This window comes from Cotesia glomerata, linkage group LG3 (assembly GCF_020080835.1).
Source record: "Cotesia glomerata isolate CgM1 linkage group LG3, MPM_Cglom_v2.3, whole genome shotgun sequence".
NCBI classification, from domain to species: domain Eukaryota; kingdom Metazoa; phylum Arthropoda; class Insecta; order Hymenoptera; family Braconidae; genus Cotesia; species Cotesia glomerata.
The window spans coordinates 21,118,096-21,131,828 of NC_058160.1; positions in this window are offsets into that span (position 1 = coordinate 21,118,096).

Below are 13,733 nucleotides of genomic sequence, written 5' to 3' on the forward strand. Positions count from 1 at the left end.
TCACATACTTTCACACACACACACACACACACACACACACACACACACACACACACACACACACACACACACACATTACTGGAGGTGTACCACAAGGTTCAGTCCTAGGCCCGCTCCTGTGGAATATTATGTATGACGGTCTATTAAGACTAACTCTGCCAAGAAACGTCAAACTCGTAGCATATGCAGATGACGTAGCCGTAGTGATTGTTGCCAAACACCTTGACGAGATAAACCATATGTTCGATCTCACTTTTGAGCGCGTTGACCGGTGGATGGACGCAGTGAACCTGCAACTGGCGCAACACAAGACTGAGGCAGTGCTTATTACCAGCAGAAAAGTGGTAGAGACCATTAAGCTGAAAGTCGGTGAACAAGAAATCACATCACAACCTTATATCCGATATTTGGGAGTGATGTTTGATGCCCGACTCAACTTCAAGCAGCAAGTGGAACATGTCAGTGCCAAAGCGTCAGTAGTGAGGGCTAGTCTCGCACGACTGATGCCGAACGTCGGAGGCCCAAAACAGAGCAGGAGGCTATTATTGTCATCAGTAGTCATATCGGTGCTCACTTACGGAATATCCATTTGGGCCGACGCATTAAAGACGCAAGAATCATGGAGAAAGGCTGGACCAGTATATCGACTGAGTGCCCTACGAGTAGCTAGTGCCTTCCGCACTATATCAGAAGAAGCAGTGTGCGTCATTGCTGGAACCCTACCTCTTAGAGTTCTAGCAGAGGAAAGGCGGGCCCTTTACCAACGAAAAAGGTCAACTGCACTGAGCCCTGAAGAACTTAGAATTGAAGAACGGCAGAAGAGCATAGGCCGATGGCAACTACAATGGGATGCTGCAGAGAAGGGTAGGTGGACGCACCGTCTCATACCTCGGATCGACATTTGGCTTAACCGGAATCACGGTGAGGTCAATTACTATCTTACGCAGATGTTGTCGGGACATGGGTGTTTTCGAGAGTATCTACACCGCTTTAAGCACGATGACTCTTCGGAGTGCCCGTCCTGCCCAGGAGCTGCTGAAGACGCGGAGCACGTCTTCTTTGTATGTCCTCGTTTCGATCCACAGCGTGAAGAACTGGAGAGGATCCTAAACCAGAGAATGCAACCAGATTCACTAGTAGAAGCAATGTTGTCATCAGAAGCTGCCTGGAACGCTACCAACACGTTTGCAACAGAAGTCCTTAAAGACTTGCGTTCCACCGAAAGAAAAAGAGCAAATAGCAGAAGATAGAAGGAAGGTAGTTAACACCTTGGCCACCAGAAGAAAGAGCAGTAGCTAGATCCTCCCTTCACGAAGTAATGCCTGACGGTGGTTTCCATGAGGGATTAGAGGAAAGAAGGAAAAGGGGTTTAGGGTTTAGTGGGTAGGGGCGTTAGTGTCGAGTTTTAGTATGACGCTGCGTCGAGTCGCCACATATCCAGGCCAAACAGCTATGCCTAGAATCCGTAAAAAGGATTCCCCCCCCTAAAAAAAAAAAAAAAAACACACACACACACACACACACACACACACACAAACACACACACACACACATACATACATACATACAGACACCGTGACAACCTCACGGGGATAGTCAGGGAAGCTTCCTGTGTCCTTTAAACGTCGAGATCTGATGAAAATTCGATTTTTGCAAAACGGGGTGAAAACAATAACTTCCCGATTTTTGAAAATCTTCGATTTTCTTAGCGGGAAGTTAAAAACCACTGTTTGAATCGTTCTCAAGTATATTAAAAATCTAAGTTTGGTCAAGCCCTTTAAAATGGCACCAACTGCGATCAAATCGGTCAAGCCGTTCAAAAGTTATAAGAGGTTTACATACATTTACACACACACACACACACACACACACACACACACACACACACACACACACCATCGCGGGAATAGTCAGGGAAGCTTCCTAGGACCTCGAAACGTCGAGATTCGATGAAAACTCGATTTTCGTAAAACGGGGTGAAAACAATAACTTCCCGATTTTTGAAAATCTTCGATTTTCCTAGCGGGAAGTTAAAAATTAATTCTTTAAATTTCCCACAATTCGAGAAGAAAAAAAAATTTTTTTCGTTACAATTTTTTTTGTCGAGTGGTTCATTATGCCTCACATATCACATATTGGCCCAAAATATCATAAAAACATTATAGAGGTCATAACTTAACGGAAAATGAAAAAAATAAATTTTTACCTAATTTTTGAGGTGGGCCGTTGTGCCCCGGGTGGGCCGCTGTGCCCCACCCTCCCCTAGTCACTCATCACGATATCTCTGGAACCATAAGACCTAAAGACTTTAAATTTGGTAGTAATATTCTTCTCACCGAGTAGAGGCCAGCTAAGAACGGATTTAACGAAATTCCACCCACAAGGGGGGTTGCGGGGGCGTAAACAATGAAAATTTTCAGTTTTTAAATTATAGCTCTTATCTGGACTCCAAATTTGGTAGGAATTTTCTATAAGTAATGAAAAATAATTCTTTAACGAATTTTACGATATCCTACCCTACAGGGAAGTCGCGGGGGTGTGTATTAACAATGGAATTTTTTAATTTTCAAGCTATAGCTTCTGCAGATTCCAAATTTTGTAGGAAATTTCTGTACGCAATGTAAAAATAATTTATGAACGAATTTTACGATATCCTACCTCAAAGTGGATTGCGGGGGCGTTAAAAATAAAAAAAATCCCGTTTTCTAACTATAGCTCCAATAGACTCCAAATTGGGTAGGAATTTTCTGTAAGAGATGTAGAAATAATATAGGAAAGAATTTTACGATAGCTCACCTCACAGAGGTTTGCGGGGGTGGGTGTTAACAATTAAAATATTTAATTGCCAAGTTATAGCTCCTATAGACTTTAAATTTAGTAGGAATCTTTTATATGTGATATAGAAATGATCTAAGAACGAGTTTTACAACGAATCACCTCCAATAAGAATCGCGGAGGTGGGTGTTAACAATAAAAAATGTTATTTTCCAAAATACAGCTTCTAAAAACTCTAAATTTGGTAGGAATCTTTTATTTCTCCTGTAGAGATCATTTCAAAGTGGATTTCAACAGAGTTTACTTCTGATAGGAACTGTGGGGGTGGGTGTTAGAATCTAAAATTTTAATTTCCAAACTGTAACTTCTACAGACTCCAAATTTGGTGGGAATCTTCGTGTATGATGTCAAGTTCAGCTAAGAATGAATTTTATCAAGTTCCAACCCCGAAAGGGATTACGGGGGCGTTAACAATGAAAAATTCCCGTTTGTAAAATATAGCTCTTATAGACTTCAAATTTGGTAAGAGTATTCTATATGTGATGTAGAAATAATCTAAGAGCGGATTTTACGACGAACCACCCCCAATAAGGATTGCAGGGGTGAGTGTTAACAAACAAACATCTTAATTTTCAAAATATAGCTTCTAAAAGCTGCAGATTAGATAGGAATCTTTTATTTATCATGTAGAGATCATCTCAAAACAGATTTCAATCAATTCTACACGGAGAAAATAAAACAGCAATGATTACTGTTTCGTACAAATATTAGAGAAATGTTCATAGTCAGTGTTCTTAGTGCCAGAACACGACTCAGTAGTGTGCAGACAATAGTCAGTAGTTTTTATAAAGCGCTCTCGACTGTCCCAAACATTTTAACGTTATTTTCTTCCAAAACAGTACTGAGTACTGCACAAAACAGTAATCGGTGTTGTTTTTTTTTCTCCGTGTACTTCCGATAGGGATTGCGGGGGCGGGTGTTAAAATCTAAAATTTTATTTTCCAAACTGTAACTTCTACAGACTCTAAATTTGGTAGGAATCTTCGTGTATCATGTCAAGTTCAGCTAAGAATGGATTTTCTTGAACCCTAACCTCAAAAGGGATTGTGAGGGTGTTAACAATGAAAATCTGGCATTGACTTGTTATTCAAGTAACAAAATTTATTTGTGGTGCTAAATTTGTTGCTTTATTTTTGCTAATTAGTTGCTCTATTTAGAATATTGTTACTTGTTTAGATTCCGAGTAATAAATAATAATGACCGTCCAAGATGGGCTCTGCCACTGCTAGCTTGATATTTCTATGAAAATCTCTCATTTCCAAACAAAAGTTTCTATAGACTCGAAGTTTTATTGAAACTTTTTGTTTATAATGTAAAAATGATCTCGAATAGGATCTTACGAAATTCCTCCCCCACATAGAAGTGCGGGAGTGATAATTTTCTTACAAAAATCGTCTCTTTGGCAGCGGTGAAAAAGTCATTGTAAGGTCTCCGAAATTTAACTTTACATGTAGCTATTCAGTCAACGGACTAAGAATTTTACATATACTTTATATTCGCTGATCACATAACCGATTAGCTGTTTTTATTACGGGATCGCGGGAATGTAACTGGTTAAAATGAATGAATTTTTTAAACACTTGAGCTGTGGAAAAGAAATTTGGCTACTTATTTTAAGAGAATTCGTAAAAAACATGTACAAATAATTTTCTATGAAAAATTGATAATACGGAGAAAATTTTAATTGATGATAAAATTCGTTGCACTTGAAGCTAGACAGATTTCAACTTCACTTATGAGACCTGCAATTACTTTATCCGAAACTTTCAATGCTCATTTCAAATTTTTTTCTTCGTGTCAATTATTATTCATTTTTGGAAGAAAGCTACGGGAATGTTATAATGATTGCACATTGAAAGTTACAATGAATATTAGCTAGAATAATCACATAGATAGAATGTACAGGCCAATCCAATAGAATTTAGAATCTGTGCAAGTCCAAACAATACTTCAATTAAATTTCAAATCTAGATCTAAAAATACAATTTTATAAAGTGCCCAGCGGAGCGGGCGGGTAACAGCTAGTTTATTGAATAAATTTTCAATAGATTCTTAGGCATATTAAAGAAAAAATCATTATATTTGATGAAAAATACTTTAATATGCTTATGAGCATGTTGAGATTTAAAGAATTGTTGTAGTTTTTACTTTCTATGTTTTCTTTCTATGTCATGAGTAGCCGAATGGAGCTTTTTGAATTCAAAGTAAGAAAAATGATAACGATGTATTTTTTAGCGACAATACGATGATCCCTTGAATATAATAAAATATAAAGTTAAATTCAGAAGAAATCTTGAAAAAAATAATAAAATAGACGGCAGACTGTAAACTTAGAAAGTACTTTTAAACTTTTGCTGAAAAGTCCTTCTCTTGTCTCTCGAAGCAGACTGTAATAAAGTCTTTCTTTTCACATTCCGGATACTCTAAAGAGATACCGAAATTGGTTGAGACTTGTAGAGATTCAAGACAATGCCGCGTATTCATAGGAAATTCGAAGAAACTTAAGGGTACAGTGTATACAGAGTGACTACATATATATTTAATAGCGAGTGAGTATAAAGTACAAGAAAGGGATGAAGTGAAAGAGGAAAGAGTGAGAAGGAAAATATATTTCACTTAAATTCGATTCCTCTTTCTCGTGTAAATATATTCAAAAACTACGCTCTCTTAGTCTCTCGGATATTTATGGAAGATTTTCGGCTCGCTGGAGCAAATTACGAGCTAGAGAAACTAAATCAACCTCCTATTATTTTCAGTAAAGTATTGTGGCACTTTAACTGCGAGTTTGTTATTTACTTTAACCTCCAAGTAAATAGAGTAATCAAACCGACTAAAGTTTCTTATATTATGATTTTCACTATTTTACACCAACCTGACACCGTCAAATAATCTCTTTATATATTATAACTTGTAGCAATTTACTGCTTAGTTACAAAAAAAAATAGAAAAAAAATAATAGCAAACGACACTCCAGCAGCTACTCCGTCGGTAGATTAAGACCATAAATTCACCAGGAATACTGTCTTGTTCGTGCGCGAGGATAAAATTCGCCAAAGGAAATGAGTAAAAAAAATATTAAAAATTCCTAGCTTCTCTGTTTGACTCTTTTTGGCTTTTTTACAATCATAAACAGCAATTTATATCAAGTGCTTAAGTACAAGTATATATATATATTTGAAAAAAAGTAAATCCAATAATTCAAGGAGGTTCCGTTGCATCAGCAAAAGTACATCCATAAAACTAAAACAATAGAGCAAGTAGCTTTATCAAGTTGAATAAACGACACATTCAATTTATGTTCTTTCTACCCAGCGACAATTGTCTTCTACTCTTTCAGATTTAGCTAAATTCCCTTTCCTTTCTCTTATTTTTTTTTTTTTTTTATTATTATTCTTCTCCAATCCCAATCGCCCAACTTTTCACCTTCATCTTTTTAGACTCGGCAATCCCCCAGCAGCGTTTCAGTATTTCTTTGTTCTTCGGCGAATATACGGGATCATATGGAGCGGAAGGGATCGCGACTTTCTAAAACGACTAGCTAAGTGCGGATCAGATTGTTCCAATTGTTTGTTAAGCTAGAGAGATTTTTCTCGTTTAAAGAGTTTATGAGCAACTCGATAGATAGGAATTTCTTTTATTCTTTTGTTCAACTAAATTATTCGAGTGTCACAAATATGATAACAATCATCCTCAACTTGCTGATAATCACATCCACCATATATATTTTTTACAAATAAATTACGAACATCATATTAAATTCTTCTATTACATGATGTTTAACGGAAAACAATTTGAAAAATCTGAAAGATTAATACTTCACATTGCTCATCAAACTCATTTTCCGCGAAAACTGATGAAAAAGAAAAACTACAAACAATGGTAAAAAATAAGTATTCCTTAATTACATGTGATTTTTGAATAACTAAAAAAATTATGACGTTTATAGTTATAAATATTTCGCAGCATGCCCTACTCAAGTAAAAAAATTATTAATCAACTGATTAATTGAACCTATCAGTGGTTTAATTTGGAGGATTCTTGAGGTTATCCTAAGATGATCTTAATTGGTCGTCTTTCAAAAATAGTGGCAGTTTAAAATAAAAAAAAATCCAAACTACTACTCTTTTTTTTATTGGTTGATCTTAAAATAATTTTTGAACGTTATAATTTGTAAAATTTCTAAACAGTACATTTAGAAGCTTATTAGATATGCTTTCATTCCTTTTTCTACTTTTTTTCTCAATAACAAATTAATTATCTTTTTATCTATGGAATTTTACGGTTGCATTCGTTTTGATGATTCTGAAATTTTTTTGTAACTCGCATCCTCGAAATCTACTGTCCTTTTCACTAATTGTAATTAAACCATTAGAAATCAGGTAGCCATTTGTAATTGGGTACCATTTGTAATAGAGCTATATATCAAATATTTAGGTAGCTAGAATTATTACAAACAGAATAGATACACACATGAGACTAGTTTAAATCCATCCTAAATATTTTATACTGAACGGAATAAAGTCTGTTTTTAACAAGTCCGGAGTACTTACACATTATCTTTTTCTAATATTCACAAACTTTTATTATTTAGAAGTCAAAAATGATTATAATAGACGCGATTGAAATTAAAAAATAACTCAACCTTGACAAGTTGAAATTAATGCACAGTTTTGAGCATTTTGTGCTCTGGAGCGTGTAAAAACAAAAAAAGTAACAAATTCCATTAATAAGCCAAAAAGAAAATGTAAAAGAGTGAGAAAATAAGAGGCGTCACTAAGAGTATCATAAAGATTTCCATATGTTTCTTTGTTTCGTCGGGTAGATGCTGTTTATTCTTGTCTGATCCCATCTTGAACCCCATTCCTAAGTTATAAGACACTTTTGCTTTCCTAGTCTGCACGACAGGTCGTTGCTTTTGCCGTCCTGCATCCCTGTCTCTGGCGTAGTCTCCTCCACAGCAAACCATATCCAAGGCGGTCTTTACTCTTGCTCCTTTATAAAGCAGATCCTTACGACGGGGCTGGGGTTGTTGCTGTTACCATCCTCATAGTCATAGTTGTAGTCGCAGTTGTCGTAGTCGTCGTAGGTGAGAGAGAAGGACGCAGCGAATAAGGAAGAGAGTGGTTCCCGGGCAACGATGGTGTCGTCATGGTAACCGGGAGCCCATTGCCAATCAACGGGAGGGTTGCACTCGTACGTGCGTTTACCCGCGCTCCTGGGTAGGTAACCAGTACATTCTCTATTCCGGTGGACGGTTGATTTCCCACAAACGCCGGACACTGTTGCTTCGTAACCAAAACTACATTTACCAGCTCCTGTTAATGATACTTCAATAAACTTGTACTTTCTTAAATCCTATTATTTACGCCTCCAAAAAATCCATCCTTTTGCTCACTCACTCTGCATAATACTTCTGGATTCATCAAACTCTTTTAGAGAAAATGAATAAATTCATGAATTTTTCCACAAGCATCTACTTGCATTGCAAATTAGTATTCTCTTAATGAATCACTGCTTACCACTTTTCACCGTTAAAAAACTTGTTAAATTATTCATCTCGACCCCAAATTAAAGCTGTATATCTATTTATCCAGCCAGCCCGATTGACCCTTTTTGAGATAAACATAGATGTAATTAAATAACATCCTAGTGCTGCAATTAGCGCTGCTGCATTAAGCTAATTATAGATTTTATAAAGTTTCTATCGAAATTGGCAAGGACCACATAGAGGAAAATTATATAATAGTTAAGCCTAAAATTAGCGATGAAGCTTGTCACTACAGATGATGCACTTCCAATTAACTATCACTAGTGTGCAGCAAACCGAATTGCCCTAGTGGAAGCCATATCGTCGATGGACCGATATAAATCCGGTTAATGGACTTGTCAAAGTTGTTTCTCTATGACGTTGCTCCAACCTACCTATCTGTGTTAACTACTTCATAAAAATTATACTACTCAGACAATTGTACTCAAATCGACAATCTACATCCAATATCAAAGCACCATATCTGATTACTATTATATGAATTCAATTTAAAACTTACCATCCATTCAATAATTCCAGTCAATAATCACGGTAATAACTAATAATAATTACCGTTACAGTTGCAGTAACAGTTTCTGTAAAATTGAATTGAATGAAGCATGGACAATGAAAGGTTCGGATTGTAAGGTTTCTAGTGTGCAAGGATATAATATTAATGGTAAATGCTCATGATCTGAGAGTTTAGATCTCATTGAGAATCGAGACAGACTGGTAAGCTGATATTGCTGTCCAAGCTTTCGGTATTAGTTGTATTAGTATACATTGAATTGACCACATTTGCATTCGAATGATGTCCTACCAACTGCTCAACCCAGAAGCCGCCTATTAAGGATACTAAATGGAGTAAAGATATGGAGGATGGCTGAGTAACAAGCTAAGCATACCTTCAACATTGAACAGTTAATTCCCTTATCTATATTTAGATATCTAGGTTATTATCACATTCATCTACGACTGAATCTACGCGCGCGATGCCATAATGGTTTTGACTTTATGAAAAAGCTTATCTTTGGATATGTGTGTGTGAATTTTAATCAGGCATGGATCCATCAAAGCAAAATATCATGTGATATAATAGTTAATAGATAATACATATATGTTGTACAATTAGAGGATAAAAGCACGGAAAATGGTACTTTGAATGGGGAAATCAGCTTTCGTCAAATATCCGGTGGTTTTGTAGCAAATCAATGGAATTAATGATTTAGAGCGCTGCCAGCTGATAGAATGGATTGGGTTGAGTCGAGTTGAGCTGCTTGTACAGAATTACACCATTACAAATACGTATGCAAATGTGTATTATGTATAATGGTCATTGCACTACACACTACACGGCTATTGCTATTGAACTTGCTGATGGATTGCTGTGTTTAGCGGGTCATCAAGGGTCACAAGTCATTACTTATTACGTGACCATTACTTTGACTAATGGTTGAGTACCACTTGAAACTGGGGTAACGAATTCTCGTGGTCAAATAAGAGCTAAATTCACACATTTCAACTTTGAGTAAATCCTATTCATTTTACAAGGACGATTAATTGATTATGAAACTATAGTTAAGCTCTTGCGTTATTAATGGATCATGTGATGATGGTTAACAATGAAAGTTTGTCTTTAATTATTTTCTAACGCGAAACACAATAAATTTCTTTTGGAGTTTTAAGATCTTAAGTATTTGAACATCTTGAATCAATTGATAATGCTTTGAGCTTCTTTAGTAAAATTATAATTTAAAAATGAGAAATACAATAGAAAACATAATTATTAACAATATGTACACTGAAAAAAAAAGTTTTTTTTCTACCCAAAATACAAAGTATTTTTATCCAAGTTTTTTTATATCCAATATACGTTTTCTTAATATAAAAAACTGGTATTTTTCGCATGAGAATACCAAATTTTTTTCTGGAGCTAAAACTTTATGTTGCGTTACCATAGCAACCGCAGCGGTGGCGCCGCCAATTCTCTGATTTCCCTCCAATTTCACAGTCCTGGCGTGTTTGTTTACATCATTGGAATTTTCACACGTGTAATTTTTTAATTAATTTTTTTTTTTTATAATAATTTAATTGCCATAAAATTCTAAAAAAATTTTTAATGTCTGTCAACTTTAGTATCATTCTTAAATTTAATTTTCTTAAATTTAATTATAATTGATAATTATTAATTTATTAATTATAATAAAAAAGATCCTCCATATCATAAACATATCACATGCATCTGTGTCAAATGAGGTTAGGTCAGCCATATTTTTATTTTAGTATTTTGCTGAGGAAGAAACTGAGTTTTTTAAAAATCACTATACTTATTACACGGAGAAAAAAACATAGGGATTTTTCCTATTTTTGCATAGAAATATATTTTTGGATAGAAATATCCATGTGACATAGAAAGAATTCATTTATCACTAAAATTTATGTAACTTAATTTAATAATTACAAATTTACATAATAATTTTCTCATTCGAGCAATTTCAGATAATTTATAAGTAAAATAGTGGTATACAGTAGGTTTTTGATAAAAAAATTCAAGAAAATTTCATACCGAAAATGGCCTCATAAATCCGTACAAAAAATGATAGCTTTTTATACAATTTTATAAAATTTCATATCATTGAACTTTAATAAAAAAAAAAATTCGAAAAAAATTTTTTTTTTCATTCTTAGATTGTTTATTATTATTTCGGAAGCTCATTACGACTTTGAGAAACGATTTCCACTGAAAAAATCAGGGGGCGCCTGTTGGATTTGAACTCGCGACCCCTCGCTTGCTAATCTGGTATTCTGTTAACTGCTCCCCGTCAAGTATAATATTAGGAAAGAGTTGTTAGTTGACAGAAACATGATTTTCATGTGGCAGTAACATGATTTTCATGTGGCAGGCAATCCTTTATTAAAAAGTTGATGTAACGTTTTCATTGTTGTCGCTTTTCATTGCTATGGCAACCACTTTGGCAACGATTAACATGGCAACGATTAGATAATAATAAATCAAATTTGTAAAAATAGTGATTAATTAAATTTTCAATGATAAACATTTTGACAGAAGCGTACTCAAATGATAGGTCTCGATAAGCGTAAAATCAGGATGAGCTTATATCTTAAAAAATTTCAATAATTAAAAATTGACGTTGTATTTTGTCTACTGATGATATTTTTAACGATATAAACTTTTAACTTTTTAAAAAAGGATTTTATATATATGATATTACTCATATTAACCCGGGTCAAAAAATTTAGTCTGTTTTATGATAATAAAAATTTTTAATATTTTTCATTCAATTTAATTTTATTATGTGTATCTATTTTATATAAAAATTTAATCTGTTTTTGCCCGTACTATTCCCAATTCAGACCAATTTCAGATTATTTTTAGTATTATAATAAAATTGTTTTCTATTGTTTCAAGACCAAAATCAGACTTTTTTTGTCACAATCATTTAACTGGTTTTGATCGCATCAAGGTCAAAAACAGACCAAAACGTTGCATAATTTTTAGTCGGTTTTTGATCGCCTGTAGATCAAAAACAGATATTTTACGAATTATATAATAATAATAATAATAATAATAATAATAATAATAATAATAATAATATATTTATTTATATATTATTATTTTATTCATGTCCTCGAAGATCCTCGACAGGGCACAGCTTTTCATTCTCTGAAATTGAAATAGTGACTATTCACTATTTCGTAGTGCAATGTATACCAAGCGGTATTCTTCGCACTACCAAATAGTGAATATCGCTCATTAAATGATGCGTGAAAGTATAAAATTTAACATTAATCTTGTCATCTTGTCAACATTTTAAACTTGTCGATGTATTCATTTTGTATTTAATAACGATAATTAGAAAACTCTAGATTTAGATCCATAATCAAACGATGAGAACTATTTTATATACGTATGTTAATACAAATTTATTAGTTATCACTGCAACTAATATTCGCAGTTACAAAACTTTTATAATCCATGAAATGTTAAGCTATGACAAATAAATATGACAGATGTAAGGTTATAATCGACGTTCAGTTCATAAAACAAGAGAGCGCATGAATATATTATAAATTAATTTATTTTTTCAAATAAATGCGACATAATTTTTATTGAGATCCAAAAAATTATAAGTCACCATCTTAGTCGACTTTTGGTCTTCGAATATTTAGAGTGAAAATTGTAGAACAAAAACAGTATAAGATTTCATATTGAATTTGAAAATAATACATAAAGTCCATTTACAAATTAACTAGACTAAAAACCGATCAAACTTTTAAAACTTTTTAATCTCATTAGATTAGAAACAGCATAAAATATTCATAGCTGTTCAATTATTTTACTAAAAAGTTATTTAGACTTAAAACAGATCAAAAATAATTTGAATAGTAGATCAAATACAGATGAAAATGTTTTTAAAAGTTCAAATACAGATCAATTAGTTCAAATGCAGATCATTTAGCTTAAAATCAGTTTAAATTTTTCGACCCGGGAATGAAATATATAAAATATATAACAAATTCATGTGAGTATTCAAATGAAAGGTCTCGATAAGTGTAATACCAGAATGAGCTTTCATCGTTAAAAATATCATTAGTGGACAAAATACAACGTCATTTCTTAATTATTGACATTTTTCGAAATATAAATTCATCCTGATGTTACTCTCATTAAGATCTTTCATTTAGGTACGCAAACGATTCTTTTCATACATTTCATATATATGATATTTTTCATATTTGTGAAATATATAAAATATAAAAAAAAATTCGTGTGGGTATTCAAATGAAAGGTCTCGATGAGTGTAACATCGGGATGATCTTATATCTTAAAATATGTCAATAGTTCACAAGATACACGGTCATTACTTAATTAATGACGTTTTTGAAGATATAAGCTCATCCTAATGTTACACTCATCAAGAGCTTTCATTTGAGTACCTACATCAATTTTTCATATATTTATGTATAGTTTATATATGTATATATGAAAAATATATCAAAAATGCATGTGGGTACTCAAATGAAAGGTCTCGATAAGTGTAACACCAGGATGAGCTTATATCGTTAACAATATCATTAGTGGACAAAATACAACGACATTTCTTGATTATTTACATTTTTTAAAATATAAACTCATTCTGATGTTACTCTCATTGAGACCTTTTGTTTGAGTACGTACACGATTTTTTTCATACATTTTAGATATATATTTTTCATATTTGTAAAATACATAAAATATATAAAAAATTCGTGTGGGTATTCAAGTGAAAGATCACGATAAGTGTAACACCAGGACGAGCTTACATCATTAAAAATATCATCGGTAGACAAAATACAACGTCATTTCTTA